Below are 11990 nucleotides of genomic sequence, written 5' to 3'. Positions count from 1 at the left end.
CAGCGGACGCCACACGTTTTTTTTTATTTTTTATAGTGAAAATATCACCTCTACAAGCTCACAACTCGTTCAGATATTGATAAATTATTAATCGATTATTTTATTAAATAATAGATGATTGTTTTTTTTGTTTTTTTTTTATATATAATTGATTAGTTGGATTAACTGCTGCACCACTAGAGGAAATGATCAGCAGACAAAAGGTGGGGGAGGTCCCTTTTGGGTGGAGGAGGTCAAAGGTCATGGTCATAATCAAGGTCAAGGTCTGAGTCTTACCAACAATGGTTAATTTATGAAGATAGACCATCCCAATTGGAGCCACTAGAGGCAAAATGGTAAACAAATCACTTTAACCCTATACAGTACATCAGCTATTTGAAAATAGCAGATCTACAAGCTCACAACAACGTGTCACATATTAATTAAGGGGTCCTTGACAAGAAAATGTTTGAGAACCACTGGTTTAAAGAACATTTAGGAAGCAAGCCCAAATAAGCAACAAGCCCAAAAAAGAACACAAACTGCAACTACCAATATTTACAAGCGACTTTACAGAAAAAAACAAGCCCAGTCACTTATAATAAGCAGACTTGGCAACAATGGTTTGAACCCTTTTTTAAGGTTTCCACCCTATTTTGGGCATGTAATAATAGGAATAAAGAAAATTGAAGCGGTTTAAAAAATATCAAAAAAGATCTACAAGCTCACGACACCAACTAAAATGTAAGATACAGTAATAGCCTGACTCACAGAGATTAAGTCATATACCTTGTTGGTTTTACAAACAGCATTCATCACTAACGTGCCAGTTAACCATCACAGTAGAAAACAAAAACGAGCTCACTATTAGTCAGCACTCTTTTAATTCATAGATGCATGGACAGCATACACGGACACGCTTTGGCGTCAAGCCTTCCTCAGCGTGTATGGCAATGTAAACATTTGTGACAATTGTATAGGGGGGACCTACACTGATCTATGTAGCTTACACCGCTCTGAATACAACACCTCAGACTCAAGACTCTAACCCCAATCAAAATGCCAGTAAACCAACCAGCAATAAATCAAATCTATACTCTGTAGTACGATGTTGTCGCTTGCCGAAAATCCGGTTCCTTTCTGCAAGCGACACCGCTGTGCCATGCAAATTAAGCTTTAGCTTATAAGGAGGTTCAAACAAAGTTCTTAGCCAGCAGGTATACAGCCGACACTGATAGCTCTCAATAGCCATGGCACCTCAACCTCTCTCTGTGTGTGTGTGTGTGTGTGTGTGTGTGTGTGTGTGTGTGTGTGTGTGTGTGTGTGTGTGTGTGTGTGTGTGTGTGTGTGTGTGTGTGTGTGTGTGTGTGTGTGTGTGTGTGTGTGTCTCATCTGCTAGGACTGTCCTTAACCCATTCCCAGGTCTCCCACACTAAAAATCCTCACTCACAGAGGAGTGTACAAATGGAACTTATGTGGGGAATCTACAGTGCATGCACACCACATACAGGACGTGAAACACTGGTTTCTTTCAAAATTGTCCTGAAAAAAAAAAAACGTTCTGTACCTCCACGCTGTTTACATTTTGGACTAATAAAGTATTCAATCAATCAAAAAAACATGCTCCATCCAAAACACTTCCCCTCGGGGTAAAGTCAGAGCACAAAGCCTCCTGGACACGCACGCACGCGCAATTGTCGTACAATAGTGTCAGGCAAAAGCTATTTTAAAATCATTTGAAAGTGTAAATTAAAGTGGTCACATTTGTCCGCCGTGTTTTATAAATATTTAACCAATGAAACATATTAACAAGCTTGTGACTAAATCATAACTACATCGGATACATTTGGAACCCAGGTTCTTTTTTCCCCCTCCCATTTCCTGAAAAGTAACTGTTTTGGACATACAAGATTTTTCCACCCGGCAGAGATGATGATGTCCAACAAATTCCCACGGTTGGGAGGAGGAGGAGGAGGAGGAGGAGGGATGACTTCCTTTGTACGCATGTGTAAAAGACTAAGCTTTGTGGGTTATAGCCAAGCCACCAATGGACGGCAGCTGCTGCGCGTCCAACTGCTACAGTAGATTAAAACTCTCTCTCTGTGTGTGTGTGTGTGTGTGTGTGTGTGTGTGTGTGTGTGTGTGTGTGTGTGTGTGTGTGTGTGTGTGTGTGTGTGTGTGTGAGTCATGTTCCGCGATGCTGACGCCCTGAGCCAGCCAGGCCAACAGGCCAGCCGGGATCTAAATATGTATTTGGGTGGGTTGGTTATAAACCACTTTCAAACCTGCCGGCCCTATTTTTGGGCATGCCATGTTTAGAAGATGTCAGAATTGTATTCATTGATTTTGTTTAAGCAGCTAAAATAGCAGATCTACAAGCTCACAACGCGTCACGGTGTGACATGTTGTGGGCTTGTAGATCTGCTACGTTAGCTGCTTGTTGTACGGCCCAAGTGCTGTATATTAGGGCTGGGCTTTACCACTTAAAACCCTGTATACTTCGTTGACCAGGGTGGTCCCCCAGGGGTCTATACACACAATATCTCTACGTTGAAAATAGCCGATCTGCAAGCTCACAACGCGTCACAACGTGAGCTTGTAGTTCGGCTATTCTACCCAGAATAGGGGACGCTAGGGTTCGAGTGGTGTTGACTGGGTTATGCTGAGCTGAGGTCGTCTTTTCACTACAGAGATAGGACTGGGGGTTTGCTATTTAGAGCAAGGGTCTTCAAACTTTTTCATACCAAGGTCCATTATTTATTAGGCATTTGAGCAACGGACCATCACTTGATGAGATTTAGACTCTCAGACCCAAAACTTAGAATTTTTAGTTGTCGTTGGATACGATTTTTTCCACAAATCCATGCTGTATTGATGTTGGTACCATAAGGAGAGAGGACAGACAAAAGGTTGATTACATTCTCTAATTGTGTAGACTTTTTAAACTAAGTAATCTGCATTAAGTAATGCAGATTATATAGGGTCCATTTGGTTACCAACTCTTCCATCATTTAGCTGGGGACCACCTGGAACCCCCCCAAGAACCACTGGTGGTCCCCCGACCACTGGTTGAGAACCATTGATTTAGAGGAAAAGGCATCCGGTTTGGTACTGTGGCTCTGCAGTCTTTGAAGTGTGATTTTTCAGAACACTATGGCCATTATCTGAAACGAAGCGAGACAGGGGGAAGAGAATGAAAATAGGATATTTGGCGAGAGATGAGGAGAGCTTCCAACAGAAATAATAGGGGAACTTGGCCGGCATTTAAAGTGAATTCTATAGTTCAGTTAGGAGGAAAATCCAAAGTATTGTGTCGAAAGAATGTTTGTGCCGAATATTGTGTCACCTTGCGACGCCGTTGTGATCTCCTGAGAAACTACATTTCCGCGGCTCATCCGAGAGGCAACCCACTCTTCTTGGCCAAGCTGTTGGACTGGCTTCAGGCAGTGCAACTGGTTGATAACTGACCCTACACCAGGGTCTAAATGTCTCAATGGAAGAGTAGGGAGACCACCTCCACTGCAGATGTGCTAGTTATACTGCATTAACATACTCTACCATAGAGATTGGTTAAAATGTTAAAATGTTATATTCGCTAAAATAAGTTCTGCATTGCAGCTTTAACCAGAACCAGCTCCTACGTCCTACTAGCAATAAAATGTAATATAGTTTTGAGAGCTTCCGTTGGAGATCTGCCACCAGCCCACATAATGAGGCGTTCTGAAGAGTTTTACCTAAGGCTGGGTGATGGTTTTCCAGCACAAGCTCTCAACGCTGAAGGCAACTGGAAAGTATTACGTCACATTTTTACATTTCAAATCCAGGGTGGGATGTTTTTTTTTAAATTCACTCAGATTTTATTGTGCAGCGCAAGGAGCATGGAGAACATAATATTGCCTCTGTCTGGGAGGAAACCTGGTACAGTATGTAAAAAAAAACGTTCCTTTTTCGTTATTTTAAAAACATTTTAAAATTATGAAAATAGTCGATCTACCCGTCACATTGTGAGCTTGTAGATCTGCTATTTTCACAGATTTTGTGTGACACTCTTGTACAACCAAGTAGGGTAAGAAAAAACAACAACAAACAATAGGAGAGACAACAAAACAGGGAAAGGGAGATAGAGGTAAAAGTACAGCATACGGCAGAGGAGAGGAGGTGGCAGAGAGAGAGAGAGAGAGAGAGAGAGAGAGAGAGATAGAGAGAGAGAGAGAGAGAGAGAGAGAGAGGCAGACAGATGGAAGAAAAGTGGGAAAAGGAGACAAAGAACTCCTTGTGTTATCAAAGAGAGGGTGGCAAATCCACCTCTGACTCACACCATCATCAGTGGAGAATGTGCTGCATTTAGCTCTAAGATGGAAAGATAGCATGTCATTTTGTTTACTCCAGGTTCATTACATCAGTGGTTCTCAAAGTTTTTCGTGACAAGGGGACCCCCAAATTGATGGCCGCAGACCCCCATCTGAAAATGATTTGTGGCATTGACCCCCAAAAGAGAAGTAAAATAAAACACAAAATGACGCACTGTGAGCTTGTATACCTGCTAATTTTGAATAGCCAAGATATAAATGGATAAAGTGCTTAAAATGTTCCAGAGGCCCCCCCCCCCAGGACCCCTGGGGACCCCACTTAAACAACCAATGGATTACATTACTAACTTAAACCAGTTCTTTCTCGGCTGCTTTTACACTGACTGGGAGGACTGAGTCGTGACACACGACATTGAAATCAGCAGTCAATAGCTTGTGGCTCTTGAGCGGGTATCCGGTTTGTACAAGCCAAGTGAATCCGGGAGTTTGAGGTCATGCTACCTGACCTAATCCTGAACAACAACAGACCCACACCTCAAGCTCTGGCTGTTTGCACAATGCATCATTGTGATTGATGCTGCCGGTTTCAGGAGCCACTATACCAATTACAAAATGGAATGTTCCTATCTCCTCTTTGCTCACAATCAATCAATCAATCAATCAATACATTCAAGGAATCTCTGTCTGTCTGTCTGTCTGTCATTCACATATCTTGAGAACATTCATCCGATCGACTTTACACTTCACACAGTCTTGCTGAGGAGCAATACACAGACTTCACTTAACACATACACAGTGTTTTAAGTTGATCAGGCGGTTCTAGACAAGCCGTATATAATACTGGAAGGTTAATGCCTTTAATGACATTAAAAGGCTAGAAAATAAATACACAAATGTTGTTCCAAAACATATTCCACATTTTGTTTATTCTATTGACATTTGTAATAATCGATTAAATTGATAATTCAATTAACTGCTGCACCCCCTACACAGAGAGGTGTTCCAATTGTCTACAGGTCAAGTGTTTATAATAACACTGTAAGAACAGAACATATGGTACACTCTATTTAGACAATGAATCTGTGTCCATTCTTAATACTGCTGCCCACTTCACTGTTTAGAGCAGGGGGGTCTTCAACGTTTTTCAGGCCAAGGACCCCTTAGCTGAGAGAGAGATGAAGCAGGGACCCCCCCATTTAAAAAAATGTTCATTGATTTCATAAATAGCTTCATAGACTTGTGTTTCATGTTAATGTGTATTTTCAGTTAACCAGTTAAACCCTCAACACCAAACATCTCTTTGCCGCAAGTAGAGGTAGAGGTAGAGTACAAGCTCTCAACGGCTCGCAGCGCAAGGTGTTGTAGATCTGCAATTTTCGGCCAATGTTCCCCTCAGAAAGGTTTTGCTAGGGTTCAAGTGGTTAATGGAATTGAAACTTTACATTTCTCTAGTCCGTCAACAACACAGTAGCCTGTGTCTTGACTTCAGTGCACTGACTCTCTCCCCCCCCGCCCCCTTGCGCTTCAACTACACGCCAAAAGGCCGTTCGCGTCCTGGACCCCCTGTTGAAGACCCCTGGTTTAGAATAATCTCCCCCTGAGGCCTTCAGAGTGAAACCTGAGTCTTTCCCCAGGACACAAAGCATCCACGTGTTGCGTAATCAACACCTCACTGATTGGACAGCAGCGCTATGCTCACTTCCTGTATGGTCAGATTATTTCATGATGAGTAGTTTCTGTGTAAACCCAGTAGAGCACTGGTTCTAAAAATGTGGTCCGGGGACCCCCGGAGGTCCTTGGAGGGGGGTCCAGGGGGTCCCCAGCAATTTTTGCGAATATATATAATCAAAAAGTTTAAAGGGCTTGATCACTTTGGTAGAGGTTTGGGTTGTGTAGTTACCTTTACATGATATAACTCCAAAGGTGGGCAAAAAAAATTAATACATTGCTCCATTCACTAGAAATTGATAATTCAAAATATACTCCTCGTTGACTTACATTGTACAGTGAAGAGGCTCAGGAGGAGCTCTTTTAGCCTGTAAACGAACGGAAACGAAGCTGATTCTGACAATATAGAACATCACCAAACCAGTACTATTTTTATTCTTTAAATAAACATTTTACCTTCCTGTTGATTTTGCTATTTTTAAAACCCGGATCTTCAAATAGTTTGGAACACAGGACTTATAACAGAGTATTTCTATGATGGTATTGCTACTTTTACTTAAAACCACACCACAGCTCTATGGCTTCTCCTTCAGGATCAGATCATGCTGACATTCAACACGTCTCACTCTTCATGGCATCATGTTCTCTCTAAACTTCCTTAATTACACAACTCAACAATGGATAGTCACCCACACAATTAGTGGCACCCTTGATAAGATGTAGAAAAACGAATAAATAAAATATATTGGGTGCACTTATGCAAGGGATAATTGATAACTTTATCACCCTGAAGGGATTTATTTCTCAACAATGACCGGTTTTGCCGTCAATTATCCCGCTTATTAAACAGCTACTTAATAAAGAAATTGATAAATTGACCCAAAAGTAACAACAAAACAAAGGATTTCATTGCTTACGGTAATGAAAGCAGTCCATTAATGTATGCCAGGTGCGTTCAGTGCAACGTGTCGCCTCGGAAAACAACGGTTTGATCAAATACAATCAATATACAGTTACGGCATTGTCTATTTCTCGCTTCAAATGTTTTCATAAACATTCTTGAGAGCAATGTTTAGTTTGTAAATGACTGCCATGTTGGATACGGCACAAAATCAAGCAGCGCAGCAGGTGCTCTGAGTCTTTGATTAGACAGCGGTCTGTTATTGAGCTCAGCGGTCATTATAAAATAAAAACACACCGCTGAATTCAATGATTGACCAATCAGAATCATCATTATTATTATTCAGTTACGTGTTGAAGTTTGAGACTGTACAGTACACACAGCAACACGTTTGGGTGTTAACTTAACACAGACAGTGAGAAAATAGAAGCTCACTGGGCTATGTTCCTGTAACTGTTGTAAACACAGCAGCGTTCACTTATCTCTGTGGTGTAGAACTGAGTGTTGCGTTGACACCATCAGAGTTTAACCTACTAACATGTGTGATAATCCTAACTGGCTCCACACACACATAATCAGCTCTGATACTGAATAAACAACTCTGATCCTCTCAAACATAAACACACAGCGCATGGCAGTCATCAATAAAACAACCACTTTAATTAACCCCATACGTTGTTGAGCGGAGTCCCTCAAGGCTCCATACTAGACGTGACTTTTCTGTTTTTGCTCTACTTTAAATATCTTTAGCTGAAAATAGCCGACAAGCTCACAAGCTTGTCGAGCTGCTATTTTCTGCTAAGGTTTTCCCAGAATACGGATGCTGGGGTTTAAGTGGCTGTAAAGCAGAAATAACATGTAATAATTATGTATTACATATACGAACATGACGTTTTACTTGACAATTAATTGTCAAAAAAAGAATTGCGATTAAGGAGTACATTTTTTTTGTCATTGAAAATTTGGAACATAGAAATAAAAAATGCATTTCTGTTTAGGCTTTGTAAACAAAAAATTGCCCAGGGCAGATATGACAAATCACTTAAATATACAAAAAAATACAATGTCAATTACCGGTACCAATAATGTACTAAAAATGTACTGTAAAACAAGCCATGCCTTTATACTTAATCTATACTAAAATATACTCAAAAAGAGCAAAAATAGACAAGCTACAAGCTGAGCTTGTAGATCGTCTATATTCAACATTTTTCAACAGATTAATTTATATAGATGAATGGAAATGATCCTGTCAATTACGTCCCGCACTAACATATGTGGATGTACTCAAGAAAGACGCAGGAGCGCAAAGCACAGACGAGCTGGCCGGATGTATGGAGTACCGGGATGACTGGAAGCAACGATGGAGGGCTCGTCTGAGGACGACCTAGAGATTATGCAAATAATTGAGATTATCTCAAATAATTGCGATCAGGCGATTATGTAATAATTGTGGCAGGCCTAATCTTAACCACTTTGTCATTTATAGTTGTCACTTATTGCAGTGGTTCTCAAACCTTTTCAAACCTTCCCCAAATTGTTATGCATTTGGCCACGGACCCCCATCTGAAAATGTTTTGTGCCAGGGACCCCCAGAATAGAAGAATATTTTTTCTAAATATTTAAATTGCAGATGTATTCAAGCTTGTAGATCTGCTGTTTTTGAATAGCCAACATATAAATGGATAAAGTGGTTGAACTGATTGTGATGCTATATTAACTACTTTAACTGGAAACCCCCTGGAACCCCCCCAAGGACCCCTGGGGTCCTTTGACAACCAATGATTTATAGTAGGCACACATGCATTAGTCACAGCCAGTCTCTGTGTAGTGAGACCACCTCCAATCACTGCAGATGTACAAGTTATAATATTGTTATTTGCATACAAATTAAAAGCGTAAGTGATTTTATTTGGTTAAAAGAATAGCTCTATATTCTGATAGTAATCATTGCAATAGAATGTTTGATCAGTAACAGGAGTCTCTGTCTCTCCAGGTCTTTATTAACCAATTTTATCCAATCAGGATAGAGAACTCAGACAGGATACAGATTAAACAAGTGCAATTTGAAGTGATGACACAAAGAAATGAGCAGACAAAATTGGAACACTATAAAATTGAAGCTGACAAATGGGTACTCTCTCCTAATTGGGCTTGGCTGACATTTTGCAACCCACCCGAAAATGTATTTTCTGTTCCTGTTACTGAACAAACACTCTATAGCAATGATTACTATCAGGTGCTTTAATATCTTTGTTTTAACCAGAGCATATCACTTACCCTACCTTTACAACGCTTTATTAATCAAATGAGTTCCGGATTGCAGTTTTTAAAGCTCCATTGCCCAGTGTCGCTTGCCGACAAGAGCTGATTTTCAAGCCGACAATGATGCATAGTACTAGGGCTTAAGACAGGGCAGCTGGGCTAGCCAGATGGGACTAATTGGCCACCTGGGCCTGCCTGGAGGCTGGGTGCTATGGAAAGGACTTCCATAGACAGGAAACATGGCAACAACAGCATGGAATGTGGCTAATATGACTGTTAAAAAGTCACACAGAAATATATTACATTTACACTTTCACACTTCATCCACCACTCCATTGGCAGGTTATGGTGGACTTGACTAGTCTGTCACACTAGTCACAATCTCCGAATGCTATATAACGTCTGGAACTACACATCCCAAAAGCGGAGAACGGAAGCTGTCATCTGTTTGTCATTTCCGTTCATGGAAATATTTTAAAATATCTTTACATTTATTTTGATTTATATTACAAATATATACAAATTTGGGTGACTGTAAAGACGTAACGGAAGCGGGGAGGAGGCGTCACATCCACTTTATCCCTGGATCATTTTCAGAGCTTCCGTGCTCCAGACTGTATGACAGAAGCAGTTGAACAGACAGCGTCCAATGTTGACACTTAAAGGCCAGTCCACACCGATGCAACTCCTTGCAAAAAAAAGTTTTGAGGCCAGTCCACACCAATGCAACTCCTTGCAACAAAACCGTTTTGAGGCCAGTCCACACCAATGCAACTCCTTGCAACACAACTGTTTTGAGGCCAGTCAACACCAATGCAACACAACTGTTTTGAGGCCAGTCCACACCAATGCAACTCCTTGCAACACAACTGTTTTGAGGCCAGTCCACACCAATGCAACTCCTTGCAACACAACTGTTTTGAGGCCAGTCCACACCAATGCAACTCCTTGCAACACAACTGTTTTGAGGCCAGTCAACACCAATGCAACTCCTTGCAACACAACTGTTTTGAGGCCAGTCAACACCAATGCAACTCCTTGCAACACAACTGTTTTGAGGCCAGTCCACACCAATGCAACTCCTTGCAACACAACTGTTTTGAGGCCAGTCCACACCAATGCAACTCCTTGCAACACAACTGTTTTGAGGCCAGTCCACACCAATGCAACTCCTTGCAACACAACTGTTTTGAGGCCAGTCAACACCAATGCAACTCCTTGCAACACAACTGTTTTGAGGCCAGTCAACACCAATGCAACTCCTTGCAACACAACTGTTTTGAGGCCAGTCCACACCAATGCAACTCCTTGCAACACAACTGTTTTGAGGCCAGTCAACACCAACGCAACTCCTTGCAACTGCCATTTGGGATAATGGTTGCAAGTCGTTGCAAGGAGTTGCATGTTGCAAGGAGTTGCGTCGCAAATCGGTGGTGTGGAGTGGCCTTAAAACCCTGGTGCCTTTTAGAGCCCGACCGTCTGGCTGATATATCGGCCAAATATTAAATTGTTTTCCTATCGGTGGCAATTATGCAGTTATGTGTTATATATTAACTTATTTGTATTATTTACTTTTTTTCAACTTATTTTTATTATTTACTTTTTGTTCAACAATTGTTCATTGTTAAATGTTCTTTTCATATAAGTTTAATATATTGTTGCTGTCGGGCAGAAACCTCTCATCTCCATATTTTCGTAAATTAATGCCCTATTTCATACTACAGCGTCTCACAAAAGCACCAAAAGCAGCAGATCTACAAGCTCAAAACGCATCATTTCGGGATATCATAAATTGGGTCCCGACCCACTGTTTGGGAAACACTGGTCTAGAGTGATAGTTAAGTGGTAGTTAAGCTAATTTACGCTGTGAAGAGTGCCTTGGTATCATTTTCTTTCTTCTTTCTTTTTTTTTTACTTTAAAGGCTTCCCCTTTTGAACCAAAGATCGCCTTCCAACAATGTGTTTATCTTTCACTATAGTCATTAGAAGAATGACACAGCCCTCCTCTTTTTCTGATTCCTATTATTGTTATTATTATTCCTCCATGTGTCTGTGTGTACAGCCAGCTCTTTCCCCATATGGTGCTTAAGCAGTAGGGCAGGAAATAGGTGTGAACAACAAGTCAAAGAATAGGTACTGGGGGTTGGGGGTGGGGGTGCTGCCTGGCAGTGGGCTGCTGGCTGAAAAACAAGCTCCACTCTATGGACTTTGCATGCAATGTTGCCATGTCTGCTTATTATAAGCGACTTTTGGCTTGTTTTTCTCTGTAAAGTCGCTTCAATTGGTAGTTAACCTGCGTTTTTTTGGGCGTGTTTCCAAAGAGTAGTTGCTTATTTGGGCTTGCTTCCTAAATGTTGTTTAAACCAGTGTTTCTCAAATATTGTAATTTCAAGGACCCCTAAATGAATGTGTATTTGTCCCTAAATCCCTATCTGAAAATGTTGTGTGCCAGGGAGCCCCGTACCAGATACGTGTTATATTTCAAAAAATATTCAAAATGTTTTGCTTTTTTTTCTCCAACATTTGTTTGAAAATAGACGATCTACAAGCTCACAATGCGTCGCATCCGCGTTGAGCTTGTAGATCGGCTATTTTCAAATAGCCGATGCATAGGCCTATAGGTTTAAAGTGCTCATGTGGCCTATTAGTCGCTTCTTCCAGGCTTGTTTTCATATACCTGGTTGCTTATTTCCCTCGCAAAATCTGGCAACACTGCTTTGTATGGTTCACTTGTGAAGGGCCCACACAGTACAATCCTGTGTTTAATTTCACTACGTGAGGTGTACAAATGCAACCAAATGGACCCCTCCAAGTGAAATGAACACTGAGGACTTTACTGTGTACACACACACACTGTGGCCCTATTG

Source organism: Gymnoscopelus microlampas (assembly GCF_963454915.1).
Source record: "Gymnoscopelus microlampas genome assembly, chromosome: 12".
Classification (NCBI taxonomy): Eukaryota; Metazoa; Chordata; class Actinopteri; order Myctophiformes; family Myctophidae; genus Gymnoscopelus; species Gymnoscopelus microlampas.
Note: the sequence above shows the minus strand (reverse complement) of the source record.